General features: G+C 42.9%; 1 non-coding gene across 1 annotated transcript; it reads right to left on the bottom strand.

The window, feature by feature from the left end:
- Window positions 1-317: 317 nt before the first annotated feature.
- On the bottom strand, window positions 318-424 carry LOC141644685 (small nucleolar RNA R71). Its single transcript, XR_012544297.1, has one exon. It is a non-coding gene; the product is annotated as a small nucleolar RNA R71 (small nucleolar RNA).
- Window positions 425-5875: the final 5451 nt, after the last annotated feature.

The following is a 5875-nucleotide window of genomic DNA, read 5'->3' as shown; positions in this document are numbered from 1 at the left end:
CGAGTATTGTGAAGCCACCTATTCAAGCCAACAATTTTGATGTGAAAGCCACCTTGCTACAACTTGTCCAAGGGAACCAATTCGGAGGGGGAGCCACCGAAAACCCCAACGAGCATCTCAACGAGTTCTTGGATAGTTGTGACATGTTCAAGGCCAATGGAGTCACGGAAGATGCCGTACGCCTTTGGCTTTTCCCTTACTCTTTGAGGGGAAGTGCCAAGGAATGGCTTAAAACTTGTGAACCCGACTCTCTTCGGACTTGGGACGATGTCTCTAAGGCTTTTCTCAACAAGTATTTCCCACCCCAACGAACCGCAAGAATCAAGAGTGAGCTCCAAGGCTTCACCCAACAAGAAGATGAGACCCTTTATGAAGCATGTGAGAGGTACAAGGGCCTCCAAAGGCTATGTCCTCACCACGGTATTGGGGACGATGAGCTCATCAACAATTTCTATGAAGGATTAAACAATGAGATGAAGATGAACCTTGATTCCGGCTCGGGGAAGGGAGTTTTGGATAAGATAGACCACAAGACGACGAAAGAGCTTATTGAAGAAATGGCTTCTCGTACCTTTCATTGGAACAATGATAGGCACAAGAGGAAAGGGAAGTCAACGGTCGAATCGGCCAACAATGTGGAAGTGAAAGAGATGATAGAAGAGCTTAAGCAACAAGTAGCCTTGATGAGCTCAAGCAAAACATCTAGCAATTCTTCTATGAGGAACCAAGTCTATAGTTGTGAGCTTTGTGGAGACCAAGGACACCCACCCAATGAGTGTCCTTTGGTGGTTGGTGATGGAAGTTGTATGGAGCAAGTGAACGGGATATGGGAGTCTAGTCCGGCCAAGCAAGCATTTAACAACAACCAATATCACCCCGGATTGAGAGCCCACCCAAACTTCTCTTATGGCTCTCAAAATGTCCAAAACCCAACCTTCCAACAAAAGTCACAACAACCTGTGGACAGCGGGCCGCCCACGGGGGCGCTTGGTGAGAAACGAAACAAGCGTTTGCATTTTGTATGGAGTCGCCACCAATTTTTATGGGAAATTGGAACCGTTCGAATACCTCGTGTCATGTCAAGACACAAAGTAGTGACATGAACACTAAGCAATCGTTACCCTTAGCATTCTATGTCTAGAATGACTCTCGCGGATGCCAATGAACACGGGTGCTCACGGAGATCTGGAGTAAGGGGTGAGGGTACGTATTAGGAAGCTCTTTTGATCGAACACCTAATCCCGCCCGCCTCGATAGCGGCCTCTACTAATGATTAGGGAAGTTATTCGTACTTGATATATCGTCGGCTATATGCATGCAATGCAACATCCATTAGATTAATCCTAGCATGTGAAGATTAGACTAAGTCGGTTGACATGTAATTAGCAAACAATTAATGTCGAAGTTGGGATTTAAGGTTCATTTACATGTGAAGCATACAAACAATAAAAGAAATACAATAATTATGAATTACAATAATGAAAATTACATTAATTACAATGAGATAGGCGATTTATGTCGGAAATACCTTTAAAACGGATGATTTGATAAAAAAGAATAAGAAAATAAAATTACGACAGATCAGAAGGTGATAATACAGATATTAGTTGATTAATACGTAGCTAATTAAACTAGATCAAGGCAGAAAAGGGGTTCAGGGACAGAATTCACCCTGGAACAGGCGCAGCAGGCACTGCGCCCTTTGGAAGAGGCGCGGCGATTCTTTGCGTCTGTTCCAAGGGTGAGTTCTGGCCGTGAAGCGAACTATAAAACCGTTAATGTTATTTGTTAATTTTAAGGATTGATTTCGATATTAGACTCGGATGAAAGTGATTAACGAATTATTTACATATGATTGAGGTCATAAAACAGTAAAACATGGATGAGACGGAAACAAGACAGATTAATTATGTGAAGGGTCGATGTTAATGAATGAGTTAACAAACTAACCAAACAAATTAATTAGACTAAACATAATGAATGATGACGAATTAATGAATAAACAGATGAAAAATATATCAACGATGAATCCCAGAAACTCAATATGAACGAATTGAATTTCTAAAACCCGAATTGAATTTAATGACGAAAAACCCGCAAATATTGATTATTAGGGATTTAAGTCGGTTTTAGGATGAATTAAAACATGTTAATGATGATGGATAATATGTACATGTGAATTATCAAACTATCATGATGAAGAATTAACAGACGAACAAACAAAGGAAATAAATTTGATACGAATTACGAGAGGACGGAGGAAGAAGAAAAGAGGCGAGAATCTGCGGCGGCCCTCACGAAGAGGCGCGGCGGCGCTGCGCTCCTTCAAGAGGCGCGCGCGATTCTTGCGTCCCTTTCTCGACGTCGTCTCTTTGGAATTTCGCAAAACAGTTTTAAAGACGGTTTTAGAAATCGATTTTAATGGTGTTTTCGACATAAACCTTACAATTGTTATACAATAATAAAATACAATAAATAAAAGGAATTATACACCCTCAGACTTACATGTTGACGGAACGAGAAGAACTAAGAAGATCGATTAGTGAATGCTCGACGCGAACGCAAGGAAAGAGTGCCCTCGTAAGAGGAAAACGATTGATTAATTAAAGTTGATTAAGTGTAGTTGGTCAAATTGGTCGGTCATGCAACGGAGAGGCTGGTACCCGGAAAGATCCGAGCTTACGTGGTCGGAAGTCCAAGCACGTAGGCGCCAATTAGTAAGAACAAAGTCTAGAATGCAAAGGGAGAAGAGAAGGGCGGACACTCGCGTGAGAAATATGAGGAATGAAGGCTCCTATTTATACTAATCACACGACGGAATTATGGTAAGACTAGGATACGGAAGGAAAGATCCGGAAACAACCGACTTAGGTTAAACGCGGAAACTTGGACAAAAAGAAACCCTGGGAAAAGGCGCAGCAGGTGCTGCGTCCCTTGGAAGAGGCGCAGCACTTGCTGCGTCCTTTCCCGGGTAGGTTTCTCTGCGCGTAGAAAACGCGTTTGACAGGCTGTCGTATTTTAGGCATAACTTTCTCTACAAGACTCGGAATTAGGTGATTTCGGTGGCGTTGGAAAGCTAAGAAAGAGATCTAGAACTTTCTGTGAAATAGGCCTGACCCAAAAAACTCGTTATGACCTCGTAAAACGGGCCTAAAGGTCGGGTTGTCATTTTAGCTAAATGAAATGCACATTTTGTAATGTAAACTTTATGTTTAGCCTAATGAAGTGACATGAGACTCAAAATGAGATATAATCTCAACATTTTATGACATCCTAACCTTAGGTAGACAAGCCCATTGCTTTGACTCGGGATTCGACGGTTTTAGGAAATGAAGACGGTTTTTGACCCGGACTCCGAATGTACTCTAATTACTGCCAAAACGACCGTATCGGCACGTAGATGACAACGATGAGGTAGACATTAATGTTTGAGCAATCACTTGACGATAATCTTACGAGCTGTCACAAATCGTTCCGCGAACCAAACATGCGGCCCAATCATCACCGGGTGGTTTGCGGGAGGTGCATAAACGAGGTGTCTACAGAGCCCCCACTTTGACTGAGGCTTGGACAAGGCGAAAGTCAAAGTATAGCCATCAGGTCAATCGAAGATTACAACCTGACGACTATGGCGACGCGAGGTGGCTCAAGGGGTCTGAGCCAAGGACCTATCGTCGGGAACATTTTAGAGTCTGTCGACTATCGGGGAGTGTCGTTTAAAGTCCATTAGACTACGTAAGGAAGCTCGCCAGCCATAAGAAGAGACCATACCTGAGACTTCTTTCTCGAGATGTTTCCGGGGGTGCGTAGGAGCTAAGGGTAAGCGTAGGAGCTAAGGGTAAGACCTAAAAGATATATAAGGATTGTGCTAGGGTGTGGGGACCCTAAAGGAAAGCATCGACGGGAAGGAGGCCAAAAGTAAGTTCAACTTAAGGGGTAACCAAAGTTTGGGTGTAGGAACTCTAAGGAAGTGATGATCCTAAAGGAATATGATCCTAAAAGTTATAAGGTGATCCTAAGGAATATGATCCTAAAGGTAGAAGTGTATGAACTCTAGGGAGTTTGGGAACCTAAAAGAAGCTAGGTGTGCGAACCTGGGTATATGAACCTAAAAGGACGGCTGGTATGGGAACTTAAAGGCTTGCGAACCTAAGAGGAATTGGGATCCTAGGGTTAAGTTTAGGAACTACTGGGTTACTAATTCTTGTTTTAAAATGGGCGCGTTTAAGGTTTCTTAGGTATGAGAACTCCAAAAGGATTTATGGGTTTATGAACCTAAAGACGTTGGTGTGGGAGCTTAAAGGTTTATGAACCTAAAGAAGGCCATTTTGGGATCTAAGAATCTAGGGGTAAGAATCCTAACTTTGGGTTTACGAACCTAAGGAAGGAGGCCTGGGTTTGGGAACTTTCGGAGAACGACACCTTTTCCGAACTTCGTGAGGAAACAATAATATCGAGGGTAGCAGGACGTCGGAAACTGGGGGGAATCGCTGCGTCGGTCTCAAGCGAACTCGGCAAAAACTTGAGGTTGAATCCGCTTGCGTCGGTCTCAAGCGAACTCTTGTTGGGGAATATATTGACGATTAGGAACATCTTGATCGCCATGGAAGAAATCTTGAGTGAGCAATATCACTGCTACTGGGACAAATATTTTGACGACTAGGAACATCTTGATCGTCATGGAAGAAATCTTGAGTGAGCAATACTGCAAAATACTGTTGCGCTGGGGAGAATGAAGACTTGGGTGAAGCCCCCAGTCGGGGCGAGCACTGCTTCTGATACTTACCTGCATGGATATTAGCCACACAAGAATGCAATCTAATATGCAAATAGAACATAAACACATATGCACGTAAGCGATTATCACATGGACCTCGAATGAGGAAACACATAGGCTTTGCAAAAGTTGTTTCTTTATAAAAGTCGTTTAAAACTTGTTCAAAGAAGTTTGTCGTTTGTAATGTGTTATGTATATTCAATGGGCTTTAGACATAGGACTTGACATGACACAGATCTACTAGGACGCGACGCGAAAGGTAGACTTAGGTTTGATTGACGCGACACAGGGATGACTTTGACAGACTTTGCTTAAATATGCGCAACCCCTAGCCAAGTGTGGGTGACAATGCGCATCAGTTCCAAAGATATAAGAATTGCAAGAATGATGACGGCATATAAAGGCAAGGCATGAGCCATGGATCATCTGTCTACTAGGACTTCTTTCACCACCGTTTGCTGTAAAAGAGACCCCTCTCTGAGGCATGATAAATTGGAGAATTGGTCTAAGGTCTTTGTCATTGTCCGGACCGAGTAAAAGCTAGACTTAGAGGAATAAAGGAAGGGTGGCATCTTGGAAGAGAAGCCCCCAGGATGAGAATATGACTCTAGACTTTGGTAAAAAAGGAGACTGGGCGACAATAAGGAGCCCCCAGTATAGAGGTGTTGGTTGTGGAATGGATGTTAATTGAGATTGGAGGGTTGAAATAGAGGTTGAAAGTTAATGGTTAAGGATGGTTGTGTCCTTGAGGACTGCCTACGTATTCACGTGGAGTGAAATCAAACCAGATCGTAGTTCTGAGGTTTGGTTAATTTTGATTGGATGTTGTGGTTGTATCCTTCTTGTGTAAGAAAGGACTGCCTACGTATCCACCTAAAGAGGTGAAATCAAACCATGCTCGTAGTTCAAGTGTGTGCCTAAGCTATGTCGTTAGGACCTTAAAGTGCAGGGGTCACAAAGGTATTTTCCTTGGTGACTCGGAGAACTGATTTGAGATAACCCCCTCTGATCATAGATCAAAGAGGTATAATTAAGTTTGTAAAAATTTCCTTGTTATGTGAGCACACTTAGTGGACCCTAAGGATGATATGGGTATGT

This window comes from Silene latifolia, chromosome 2 (genome assembly GCF_048544455.1).
Source record: "Silene latifolia isolate original U9 population chromosome 2, ASM4854445v1, whole genome shotgun sequence".
Taxonomy (NCBI): Eukaryota; Viridiplantae; Streptophyta; class Magnoliopsida; order Caryophyllales; family Caryophyllaceae; genus Silene; species Silene latifolia.
This window is presented reverse-complemented; position numbering and strand designations above follow the sequence as displayed.